This window comes from Pelmatolapia mariae, linkage group LG20, assembly GCF_036321145.2.
Source record: "Pelmatolapia mariae isolate MD_Pm_ZW linkage group LG20, Pm_UMD_F_2, whole genome shotgun sequence".
NCBI classification, from domain to species: domain Eukaryota; kingdom Metazoa; phylum Chordata; class Actinopteri; order Cichliformes; family Cichlidae; genus Pelmatolapia; species Pelmatolapia mariae.
This window is the reverse complement of record NC_086244.1, coordinates 28,315,049-28,328,864: the sequence shown is the minus strand read 5'-3', so window position 1 is coordinate 28,328,864 and position 13,816 is coordinate 28,315,049. Positions and strand designations below refer to the sequence as shown.

At 43.6% G+C, this 13,816-nt stretch overlaps 1 protein-coding gene across 2 annotated transcripts in view; it reads right to left on the bottom strand.

Annotated features, from left to right (window-relative positions):
- Positions 1-13,816, bottom strand: part of rerea (arginine-glutamic acid dipeptide (RE) repeats a) — a 125,259-nt gene that overhangs the window by 93,624 nt on the left and 17,819 nt on the right. Inside the window, exon 2 of one of the 2 annotated variants that reach the window (XM_063465458.2) lies at positions 4,018-4,098. The exons of the other annotated variant lie outside the window; for it this stretch is intronic. The gene's annotated coding sequence lies outside the window, so the exon portion shown is untranslated. The remainder of the gene's footprint in view (positions 1-4,017; positions 4,099-13,816) is intronic. 2 annotated transcript variants of the gene reach the window in all.

The window sequence follows — 13,816 nt, the reverse complement described above, 5'->3', positions numbered from 1 at the left end:
CCCCCGCTCCCAGCACATAATAAAAGGAGGCAAAATGGATGTGCTAGCTTGATCTTTGTAACTATTTTACCATTCTTAGGCAGGTATTATCTAAAGGAGCCTTTCTTCTTGTATTAGATATTCGAACAGTGCTCTTCCAGATGGGAGCTTTAAAGCAGTGACTGTCTCCACCACAAGTACTATATCCATAAAGAACAAAGGCTCTGTGTGACTGCTGCTTCAAGTTACTGTTCCTCATACTGAGGCGAGTGCTGAAAGCCCCTCCCCTTTCTGAGCTGGCAGGCGAACCAAAAAGAAAGCTGACTTCAAATCATTCATTGCCCCTTTTAGCTTTCATAGATTCTGAAGAGAACACTTTACAAGTTGGGGGAATCCAAAGGGAAAACAGGGTCTTGCTCGACTAATTAAAGCACAGACTTTGCCTGGAGCGGTTTGAGAGAGGGGAGGAAGCAATAAAACAATCCTTTTCAATCTCCCAACAAAGTAACTCAAGGAAATTACTCAACTAAATATGGTTAACTATACGCTTGTGGATAGCAAGACTCAAGGTTTTCAGAGGTTGTTGCTTTAGCTGAGGAGAATAGCACTCAACAGAGGGCGTCTTCATTAGAGGAAAAAAAACTAACTGCAAAGGAAACGGAGGTTACGCATTGCTCTGAGTAAACTGCCTTATCAAGGTGACAAAACTTACTGAAAAATCAAGTTGTCCGTTGGTTTTAGTCCAAACAGGCAGCTAGTAATTACGCTGCTACCTAGTAAGCTTTATTTGCTGTCATTAACACAGCTGTAAAATGTGAGAGAAGCCAAGGAAAGGTATTTCACTTTAGGCAATCAGAGCAAGGCTAGCCTTGCATAGCTATCTTGTTTACATAGCTATTCACAGTCACATTTGGCAGCCTTGCAACACTCTGAAAACCAAGACACTTGTAGGCTACATATGTCTAATCTCTTTGCCAAGCTACACAAGCTACTCAAGAGAGTGAAACTTGCTTGCAGCAGCCATTTGGTTAAAGTATTGCATATTTAAAAAATGAATGTAAGTAAACCTTACTCCAGATGGGGGTAGCTGCCACCTGGCAGATAAATTGATTAAATGGTGGTGGGAGACAGCACAGCATTTTTCTTTGTAAAAATACAGCACTAACTGATTGCTCATTTGCAGACTTTGATAAATGTGTGAGTAGAAAAAAAAACAGCTTTTAATAGAAGTGCGCACTGTCTGAATTCACACAGAGAGCGCTCCGCAGCTTCCATTAGATCACAGCTTGCTGAAACGAAGACTTTTTTTTTTTAAAGGGCCAAGGTAAAAGTAAATCGGGGTGTGAAACTATTAGAAAACCAGAAAATAATCATTCAAGTCTTTACATGGCTGTAAAATCTGATTCTAATACAGAGCAGATTCAACGCAGTCGCAAACAAACGCACGTGTGTAATACCTCAGATGCTACAGTCCCCGATTTTCCACAGACATTCTTCGAGCTCTCACATGGACTGTCTGTGTCTGATTCTCCAGGCAAAACAGGGCCTCATTCATCTGAATAAAAGAGCAGTTCAGCCTGCCGTGGCTGCACTGAGAACAGGCTCTGAGGAATGAGACTATATTTCCAAGAGGGCCACAGAGGGACAAGGGTGCAGGCAGGCAAGGCAAGGCAAGGCTGTGGTGCAAAAAGAGGAAGTTTACATTTCAGGCAAATCCTTTTGTGTACAAAAACACGGCAAGATAAACAAACAGTACATGTGTCTGCTGCTCGGCTCGGAAGAACCTGTTCCTGAGTGGAGCTGTGATTAAACGTGATCGGCACGAGCAAATGAAGTCCGCCGTGGTCGTGAAAACAAGAAATGGGGGGGTGGGGGTGATTACTGTGTGGTCTGAGGTAGCCAGCGACTGCTCCATTTCACACAGAGCACATGGCAGTCTCACCTCCATACACTGCCACCCTGTGGACAGTGAGAAGAGGTACAGCTTCATGCTGCTTCTATGGAGGATCCTGGAGTGAGTGTGTGAGAGAGAAGAGGTGAGCCAGCGCTCATTATGAGTAAAACCAAAAATTTACTCCACACGCTAATTCATGACATGTGTATGCTCAATATGGCACAATGGCCCTTTAATGCTGTATTTTTCCCTCCAGTGCCGACGCTTATTCAGAAATCAATTATTCTCCTCTGGTCACACTCGGCTTCTCTCAGTGTGTAAGCTAATGATTCAGCCATCTAGTTTACGGATACATAACGGTAACTAGAATAACCACATCCATTATAAGTCAGAGTAACAAGCATCTAAAGTAATTCAAGTTAATTTTTCACAGCTTTCCTTTTTTCCATTTGGCATGAATAATAGCAGAGAGAAGTAATCTCAAAGGCAAATGTACGGTCAGCATGTCAGCACTGGGTGCGGTGAGAAAAAGATGTGTTATTCAAAGAGACAGCACACAGTCAGGGTGTTGAGGCTGTGTTATGAGATTAGACTGTTTTTTGTGGGAGCGAACGGTTAAAATCAGTCTGTGTGCAGTCAGAGCAGACAGTTTGGAGATCAGTGCTGAGGTCAAGAGGAGCCACTTAGCTGTGCTTTGGCCTTCCAACCCCTACAGCGTTCAGAATCAACTGTTCCACAGAGGGAGTAGATAAAACGCTTGGCAGCAGACTTGCAACAAGAGATGGCTACATTTACTAATGTGCGGTGGATTTATTTATTTCTTTTTAAAAGCTACAAAATGGAAATTAATGGGAATCGCTAGAAAGGTGGGAAGCTTTCTCATTAGAAAGGATATATATTAGCTTAGCCTCACTAATGCAGTTCCCCTATAGGCATTAAATCTTCGGTACAAACAAAGCAATAAACAACCCAGACTAAAACCTATACCTCTCTCTCAATCACTGCTCAACCATGAAGGTCATCCTGCATTTTCCTCTTCCAGCTATTATCCCTGTGATTTCAGACTGGTGCTAAATGAGATGTACAATTGCGATGAGATGGGAACAAAAAGTGTCCTTTATGTGCTAAAATCAGAAGATAACATGTTGCACATCATTTGTGAATACATGACAAGGATACGAGACGCTAACCCAGTTGGAGAGACAGTTGATATTCAATGTTGAGCAAACTGGAAGCCTAAAATTTTAAGTTTTTTTATAGTAGGGAACAAGCGGTGAGGAATAAACAGTGGTGGGCTTGTGCAGCTTTAGTTCAACGAGTCAGCTTGTACCAGAGTGGTGGATGGAGGGGAAATATAGATGGCTTGAGCGAGGGAGTGCAAGCTGTAGCTCTCTCTGTTCCTGCACACATCAGCAGCAGGAGGGCAGGGATACGCGGAGGCCACAGCAAGCCAATTACTAAACTCATTAAGTAACCTGCTAGCTGGCTTTGAACTGCAGCTCCCGCCATCATATCACGACTGGATTCTCCACCGTTGTTGTGGACATCTCGCACCTCTTCTTCTTCTTCTTTCTTTTTTTTTTTTGTTAAATAGCTCGAGAGTGAATCCAAAAAACTGACACAATAATTGCATTTTCACATGCGTTCACTGGAATTCAAATGAAAGAAATCACAGATGAAACTGCAATTTAAAAAAAAGAAAGAAAGACAGACTGGCAGCTTGAAATTTTAAGTTTGGCATAAAAGCAGCTGCAAACAAAGGAGACCTGCTTATACAGCAGGTAGAGGGAGAGGGGTGGAAAAAAAGCAAATAATGGATCAAGACACAAACACGAGAATTGATTGGCGTGAGCTAGCAACTGAGGGATGAATCAGCGCTGACAGGCTTGAGCCGTTCTCTCCGGGAGCACTGAATGCAAGAGTCAAAATGGCTGCAAACAGGGAGGAGGAGGAGGAGGTCAGTGCATGAAGATGATGATGGAGAGGTATCAGGCTGAGAGCACAAAGGCCAGGGAGAGAACATGATCAAGGTCCAGTGGGTGGGGTAGGAACAGAACATTTTTTTTGGGGGGTGGGGGGTTAGAGCAGAGCAAAAAACACTGCACTCGCCAACGCTACAGTGTCACAAAGCATTGTTGACTAACCTTGACTGCATTCACCTCCTAGCTCACTGCCACACTGCCTTTCAACAAGTATTGACACAACGACAGTCTGCAAGAGAAAAACTGGAGGGGGGTGGGGGAGGATAGACACACACACACACAGAGAACAGGGGAAAAGTATGAATGAGGTGAAAATGGAACAAACGAGGTGATAGCAGATTGACAGTAGAGGTGTATGTGTAGGTGAAGATGGCTGCCATCTTTGCCGTCATGTTGAACATGCGGTGAATGTAGCCAGCGAAAGCCATGAAGCTGTACAACATGGTAATAATGACACTAATTATTTTGTACCGCACATTTTAAAACCAGCATTTGCAAAGTGCTTTGCAGTACCATTCACATTTTCTATGTGGAGATTGTAAGCATTTGTTCTAAGCCAGTATTCATTTCCCTCTTCCCCAACAAACCACTCTGGATGCACACAGATCTAAGCACTTATGCCTGCAACACACACACACACACACACACACACACACACACACACACACACACACACACACACACACACACACACACACACACTCCCCCACCCCTGAACCTCCCCCATTATCCCATGAGCCCTCTCTACTCTGCCTCGCTCTACAAGAGCTTGGAAATAAAAACATCACAGCTCTGCCTCGCAGCACCTGTTCAATAACATTGACATTTCACATTCAGCATCCGCACACTGAGAGATTCCCTGCATTTACTCTCTTTAACACGTAGAAGCACAAAACACACACACACACACTCGCACGCGCACGCAAGCCAAATTCGTGTCAACGTATGCATTTTAATGCCGCAAAGGCTTCAGGTCTGCGTGTGTGCAGGTGCACGTCCATCCCGCGTACGTGCCTGCAAGACGAGGGGTAAAAAATTCATTTCACTAGCTGAGGTGCACGTCTTAATTTTATTAAATTTTTTTTTTTTTTACAACTGACTAATTAAAAGATAGCAATTATTTCTTTGTGCGTTACAGAAACTGTGTTCGGTATGTTTACGTGATATGACTCAGTAGCTTCCCTCTTCTTTTATTTTATTTTTTTCAGCACAAAACACATGCGAATCTCCTCAGGATCATTTAGGAACACTTGTCAATATTGTTTAGAATAATAAGAGACAACAGTAACTGTTTCACATGTTCATTGTCTTCTGTGCTTTACTGGAAGGGTGTGGCTGGGCTTTCGAACCAATCGTGTATTGACAGCAAAGTAAGAACAAAACAAGACGACACCCCCAGATATTTACCCCACGTGCAAAATTATTCTGTTTGTTCTCTTTCTTTCCTCGCCTCTGATGTAATACTCCTCCTAAATTCAGCTTGCATGAAATGAAATGGTCTGTTTGATATTATTCACTGCACACCTGGTGTTATTTCTTTTAAATTCAAAAAACAAAGTATTTCTATTCAAGGCAGTATGAGCACTGTCGAACGGCAAGCTGGGTATGCTGTTGTCTGACATTTGGAGGGGAGGGGGAGGCAAAACACACTCAATAACCACCCGGACCAGCATGTAATATTTATATTTGCTCCCAGATCAAACTTGCCAAAGAAGATTTTGGGGTCAAACATGTTTGTTTTAAACATTTGGTATGATTTTCTTTTATGTAACACGCTGCTACAATGCCAGCCTTCATGTAATAGTTGCCACCTGAGGAAAGATGAAATGTGCCTGCTGCCATGGCTCAATGGTGTCATCAGGTGCAGCCTAACCTGGAAGGCTGAGCAGGGGCATCTGTTTGACAGCATTAGAGAGCATCAGAGCCCCTGCCATACACAGATTAAATGGCAGTAAATCTGAGGATTAGATTCATGTATGAATAGCCCATATTGATTTTGCAATCTCTTCAGTAACTCTGGGATTTTCACGGTGCAGACAATGTGGGCATCAAGCGTGCGCGCGCACATACACACATGGGCTCATCTATCTGCCTGGTTTTTAAAAGCCTCTAAAATCAGTCTGTGACTAACCCATCCCCATTTTAATCTGCTCATGTCTCCGCCTACAGGATGTATTCGAATAGCACAAGGCATGCAACATCATTCCTTTAAAAAACTGCCCGTCCATCCAGCCTCTCCGAGTAGCCACAACAAAGCAGAGAGAACTAAAACAAGCTCAAGAGGCCTAGAAACGTCCAATCCTATATATTGTTATGTGTGCTCATGTGAGAACAAGATCGCTTCCATGCTCTTTGAGTTGAGGGTTATTATTTGTGAGCACCATGGGTTGATGTGGACGGCCATAACGCCAGGATTTCTCTTCTTTCGGTGCCTCTTCTCAGTCTTAAAAGCTAAATATGCATGCTCTCTCTCTTTCTCTGTTGCTCTCTCTCTCTCACACTCACACACACACACACACACACACACTTGAATTCATTCAACCCTGACGCGACCTTTTTGACACGAAAATCCCAAAATCCTGTGCTGAAGCTCAAATCCCCTCTGACCACTATGGCCCTTCGGAAGCAGGATGACATCAAAAAGAAGCGCTTTGCTTTCATGACTTTAGTCCAAGCCCTCAGTGTGTCAGTGTCTCTGGCAGTCTGCCACATGCTTGTCACACACACAAAATAAAAAAACACTATTTTGAAACAAGACTCATGCGCAGCACATACAACATGAAGAAACCAAAGATAGCCTGAGCTGCAACTTCCCTATTTCCACACACAACGAGGTGGGCGTCAATTGTGCTGTGATATGAAGGGGCTTCCAAAGCAAACACACTATACTCCTTTCCCCTTTACAGCTACACAAAACATGGATAAAGCCTATATTTACAATATATGTACAATATATTTTTCTTGCTTGGCAACCTGCAGCAACCTGACAACCTCATTCAAAATGGCTGCTCTGGTCATCATGCGTGCCCTTAGCCACCTATGGAGGCGCATGAAACTGATTACCTGGTGATTGGTTTGTATTGGGAGATAGCTCTATTAACCTTTGGGTAACACAGGTGTGTAGCCAAGTAGAACGCTGCTCTTACTACATGAGAGAGACTGAGAGAAAGAGAGACACGGAGAAACTCGGTGTGACAGCAGAGCTGCTCCAATTAGGTAAGCACATTGAGCCGTCAGGCCGCCACATTCATCAACACACAGAATGCCAGTCAGCAGCACCAGAAGGCTCGCCCGCCTCTTTACCACGCTACTGTTACTGTGGTGCGGTCGGGAGAGTGACAGGGAGGCATTTGCAAAGCAGATTTGGACCACTCTCCCCAGCATTTGGCAGCGCAAATGTTTCTATGCATGGTTTGGGTTGTTTTTACTCGCGTTTCCCTTGTCCTAATAGACTGACCACGGGCTGCTAATGATATCATTATCATACATGCACTGTAATTATCTCGACCCACCGTGTGCCAAGATCAATGGACGGCAAAATTTGGATCAATTGATGAGTCTGCTGCTGTTAAGCTGCCGAAACATATTTCGCACACAGTTGATGTGCTGTTGGATGGGCTGTGAATGAATTGGGTCCCTGCCTGTTTTCAGAGTGCGGCATCCAGACATGGGGTTAGCAAGTGGATCTGTGCCATATAAGAAGTGAACTAAACTGGCAGCGCTGGTGAGCTTCCTCTGCTCTTCATAATGTCAACCACAGCCACTACTGCTGGACACAAAGCCCCAAACAACAGTTTAACATTTCTAACAAAGTCAAAACAATCTAATAATTGTATATGTTTTTCTACTGTCTCTTTGTCACCATCATGTTTAAACACCCATGTCAGAGTGGAAGACAACAGCAATAGAAATCTCTTTAAAGTGTTTTAACTACTTGCTTACATCTCTTAACACTGTTTGGAACCCTCATTTATGCTACAACGTGCAACAAATTGTATCTAACAACCTCCCTCCTCACTTACTTTAACGCCAGCAAACTCTAGAAAATATAAATGCATCTTTTTTTCCCTTTTGCAGGGCTTTGAATTGCATTTACTATTTCTTCCTCTCTTTTTTGCAGTTATTAATTCATCAGGTCCACCTCCTGAACAGTGTTCATGCTTAAATCATAAGCCCTCTTGCTGTTTCCTGCTGCTGAATTGGTCTCAATCATGACAACAATTTGAGAGCAGTCGGATTGTGTGATCGGAGGTACCTGATTGCGCTGATGAGCAGAGAGGTGCTGAAGAAAGGAAAGTGGGCCATCTACACTGAACAACTAATGATAATAATATGACATGAACAACAACCCAAAGGTAACACAAACAGATAGCATCACCCTTACAAGACTGCCCACTGTGTGCTCACCCAAAGACAGACATAATCCAATATGAAATCATCTCTACTTCAACCTTGAGCTAAGGGCCTTGTCAACAGTAACACTTTTCCCATGCAAGTCACATTTTAGAGAACTCTGTATATCCAGGGGAGAGGGTTAATTCTTTTCATGGGTCTGCCCATCATCATCCTTTAGGCAGCATGATGCAACTTATTCCAGTATACAAAGGCTAATGCAGTTAAATCACACCTAGTGGACTCGAATGCTTGACACTAAGCTTCCCAGCGTACTAGCTAGCTCGAGTGGGCGAGAAATGAACCTTGTTATGTGTCCTGACACTGGGCCCTGCTCCCCGGCAAATAAAAACATGCCTCTCACTTACTGGCTGCCTGCGCTCACAGCCCCATACATCAGCATTATAAAGGAGCTCGGCAGCCTCAAGGTCAGCTCAATTTCCTCCTGCCGTTATGAAGTATCAGAATCACAGCGAGAGGGGGCACCCACACACATGTAAAGAAATGATTTAGGGAACGAGGGAGGGGAGGGAGAGAGAGAGAGAGAGAAAGAAAGAAAGAAAGAAAGAAAGAAGGGGGGGATTTGGAGTGTGAAGGAGAGGCGGTGTGTGATACAATAGGGAACTGTGACAAATCACCAGGAGAGAACCAGCCTCTTCTACAGTAAGGATGTGTGAGTGCGGACAATTGTGAGAAAATGTAGAAAATATTAAGCCTACTTGCTCATTCCACACACTAAGAATGTAGCAGTCTGCAGTATATGTAATGGGATTGAGCGGTTTCTGTTTAACAAGCTGATTCCCCTCGTGTAAGCGCTCAAGTGTAGTCTGTGAAACTACAAAGCAATTAGGCCTACAGAATTATTGTTTCAGAAAATGTGAATACGATGTTTACCTTTGACTGTAATTAAATTCTAAGCAGTTACACGGGGAAAACAGCAACCTAATGCAAACCTAATGCCTTTTTTTCCTTTTGAGATCTAGACCCATTCATCACATGCCCAAGCAATTTGATAAATTACACAGAAGCATGAAAGCTGATCATGTGCGTAGCAGAGTGCAATGTGTGTGTGTGCGTATGTGTGTGTGTGTGTAAGCCTCTGCCTGAGTCGGCAGTCATCCTTGGCTGCCTCACTGGCTGAGGTTTGACATCTTCAGCTAAGAGCCTGGGGAAATAACAGCAAATTCACTTAATGGCACCACCTCATCTATTCCTCATACAGAGAGAGGAGGGAGACAAGAAGGAGAGTTCCTTGAGGTGTTACAAAATGGCTGTGTGCTCTCGGCTGTGCTCGCCGCCTCTACCATCCTGAGGAGGTGCAGGTGTGTGGGTAAACACAGAGTGCATTGAGACCCATCACAGGCCGTGGTTGGCCACCAGCTGTAATTTGTAGTCCACTCTGACCCCTTTGCGAAAAAGCCAGCCAGCGCTGCCGCTGCAGAGCTTTTTGTGGTGACAGCCCAATCCAGTTTGATTTGTGTATGTGTGTATGTGTGTGTGGAGGGGGGTCTCATACGGCTGTGCAAAGATTTGTACCTGCAATGACAAACATATGAAGACCTAAACCCAGCGACAAATGTGAATAGCTGCAGTTATGTGCGTGCTCGTTGGTGTAGGTGTAAGCAAGCATGAGTGTGTATGTTTATGTGTGTCTGCAGGGAGCGTTACAGAGCCAGAGGTATAATGGCCCCACTCCATCTTTGTGTGAGGTATTGCAGAACAATGCAAAGCAGAGCACAGCAGCTGGGAGGGAGCCTGGGCTTGGGATGGCATGCAGTTGGATAACGTCTCAGGGTAACAGCAGGTATGCTATCAGTGCAGCCTGAATCCCCTCAGGGCTATTTACAGAGACTCTGACCCCAGCGAGGCTGGGCTGATGACGTCTCCGTGCCTGCAGCAAAGGAAAAGCAAGACCCGAATTCATGCCACTGCTTCCTATCAGCTGCACAACATTTCATTCCAGCAGCCCTTAACAGCTCTGCAATTGTTCAAATGATTTACTAAAGGAAAAAAAAAAACCTCAACGAGTATATTTACAAGGACTGTAGCTGTACAATAATTTACCCAATAGGGACAATACTCTGAACAATAAACTGCTATGTAGACATTCTTTTCCAATTAACCTAACCTGAATACGGTCACAGTCAGAGGAAGTGTAATCACATTAAGGCATGTACTGCCTTATTCAGAAGCATTTTGGATATATGTTCACCTTAATAGAGCGATGAATCACGACTGAAGCTGACAGTGTATTGCAGCAATCAAAACTGCCTGACAAAAAGAGGCTCTAGCATCTGACTCAGCTTTCATGTAGCTGCCAGATTAATAGTACAAATTGCGGTGTTTTTGCAGAATGTGTGGCAAGGCAGTAGCAACATCACAGAAAAATATGGTATGAGGCTGAACACTGGGAAGAAACTGACGCTGCAACATAACATGGAGGAGGAGTCCAAAGATATTTACTGGGCTTTGGTGCGCAGCATATAAACGGAAAGTAATAAATTAATAAAATACTTATGGAGAATAGGCTCAATTGTGGTGCTATATGAGTGTAGCCAATTACACAATCACAAATGGGTTACAAATAATTGTTTTCATTACCAATTAAGATGAAGATTATTTTCATCAATAAATTGATTTGTTGTGAAAAAAAATGCAAAAAGAGCCTACTGTGACCAATTAATAATCTCATATTAATTATTATAATCAAAAAATGTAAATGGAGAAAATTGTTCACATATTTGAACCTGTGCCCAGCAAATGGTTTGCAACAACTTCTGAATGTTTTTCTGTAAATCGACGCAGCCTGGCCAGCAACAGTCCTATTTTGGTATGTGATCTACTAGAAGAAAGAACACACACCAAGAAGACCTGTGCGATCAATACAGTTACTTTAATTTTGATCTGCCGACAAACTAAAGTGACTTCCACATCTCCTTTATTATGATGTTGGATGGTAACGTAGAAATAAATGGCAGCAGTGAAAGCTCACTCCACGTTAAAATAATTCGCTTGAATTATTGAATTGAACTAAGATGTTTATTTTACCGCTCTGTGCACTAAATCTGAAGATTAACGATTTTCTGGAGCTTTAATCTCTTATCTTATTTACAACATAAAACATAAAACGTAAAAACATAACCGTGTTGCATTTTACGGTTATGTTTTTATGTTCTATAGAGTTTTATCAACATTTTATCATCATCATCTGATATCATCTCTGATCAGAGTAAGTGACACTCATAGGGATCTTTTTGTCTCATGTGATGTATGAAAACCTCACTTTTTGTGACCACACAGGCAGTTTGAATTAGAAAGTGTGGTTTAACAGAGAAAATTGAGAAACTCATTGTCTCCAACTGGGGTTTTAGGTTTCATCCAGCCAGATAATGCAAAAAAAGCCTAGCTGTGTTGAACTTCCCTCTGACTCCTAAGCAGGTAAGGATAAACAAGCTCAGGCCAGCTGATTGGAGCTGAACTTTCAAAATAAAATACTTGCATATAATTAGGAATGTGCATGACTGGTCGACTAGATGTCTAAACATTGCTGCCCTAGCTAGTCAATTACAGAAATACTATTCAGTTAAATGTATTATTCCTATTTTATTCATGTACAACAGCAGTTACGGTTTCAAAGACGGTATGTCGCCACCAATTCCATGACTGCATGATAGACAATCACGAGCTAGCTGGCCTAACGGAGAACAAGGAGAATTTATAGCTAGTTTCTAGCCCATACTGACTATTTGTGTACCCTGCTCATCTATGGTACCCTGCCAGATCCCAGAATGTAAAGCATACTTGACTATAGGAAGGCATTTGGCACTCTGACAGCACTCGTTTTGCAGTTGTGTCAGATTACATTCACACCATAAACCAACTGCTGTGGAGTTAGTTTAAAACCAGACCAAGATCATGTCCTTCAAATGGTCTGATAGTGGTTTTGGTTACGGACACCATGTTCACAACTGCACAAGCAAACTGCACTGAAGGGGAGAACAGATTCAGTCCAATTTAAAAGGACTAAACACAGCAGCATTTCTGCAAAGACCACATGTAAGATCACATGGCTTCAACTACATCTGTAGTGAGAACTGTGATTGAGGTCATGAATTGTGATTCTACTCAAAATGACTGCAATTTGATCTTGAAGCCACATTGCTCACTCCAGGCCTAATCACAACCACCAAGCTGAACCATAGCAGGGAATAGAATGTTATGATCCACCAGCCAGTGTTGGGTCATGATGACAGGACAACTACACAAGAGGGAGCACATTTTTCATCCTCTGAATAAGTAATGCTACTAAACGTCACATTGTAAAAATGTACTGTTGATATAACACCGCGGCCATATTGTGCTCTTTACATAAATTCTAGCAACAACGTCATTTAACAGACCAGCTGATAACTGCACGGATAATACATATTGTGTGTGCAGCGGTGTTGGAGCAGGAAAATGGATGCCTCCTGTGAGCTTTCCTCTTATATAAAGCCCTCTCCTCTCTCATTTTAGTGAATGGCTTCCCACTACTTGGCTCCCCACGGTTAGCTTGTCAGCCCCCTCTCCATCTCTTTTCTCTGCACCTGCATCTGACACTGCGAGTGTTCTGTCACCCACCTCTCCTCATCCCCCTGGAGAAAATGTTCAGCCCCGCCCAGCTAGCTCCCAGCAGCCCCTGGGGCCTGGGACAATTAAAAACGAGGCAGGAGCTCAGTCGAGCTGTCATGCCGAGTCTCAGATGGCACCCTGCCTATAAGGCTCCAGACGTAGGGGGAGTTTGGTATGTGAGCCCAAAGAAAATAATATTAGTGTCTGTTGTACTTGAGATCAACATTCACTCTAGTGCAAGGTGATGGCAGCACATCAACACTCTGAAAGCAATGCAGTCTGGCTGGAGCGATATATTTGGCCTTACAGTATTCAGACACTGCCTGACTGCACACTCACACAGGCACACACACACACACAAATCCACTGCTATATTCCAGTGTCAGCCAATTACAGGCCTGCCCTGACTGCCCTTGACTACACTCCCTAACCTCCCTCCACAATCCATGTCAAACCCCTGTGCACTGATTTTTTTTTTTTTGCCCCTCTTGCTCCCTTCTTTGCTTCTTCTTTTTACTCAGAGTCTCTGTCTTCAGGGTCTGAAATATTTAGCAGCCCCATCTAAATACACCTTCAGGCACAGAGTCAGAGCTGTCTCCCTCACCAGGTAAAAAGTAATGAGAGCGAACGAGAGGGAGACAGTGGAGGAAGAGTCGGTGTAATATCTCATCAGTATTATTAAATCATTTCTTCCCTCAGCAGCCCCTGGGTGGTCTGGGGTTGCGTTATTTCTCAGTCAGGGTTCAGTGGCCTCATGCTCCTAGGGTTGAGTCTGGCCGCTCTCCCAGCTTAGTGCTGTACTAAGCAGGTGTCAGGGGAGTTTCCCCTCAATTAAGCAGAGGTAAAGTAATGCCTCTCACCGTGGCGGTGCCGTGAATACATTAGTCTTGCTGTCACCACAGGCTACAGCATCGAGATGCATGAAGAAGACAGACAGCTGCTGAAGTGGGTGAAGCAA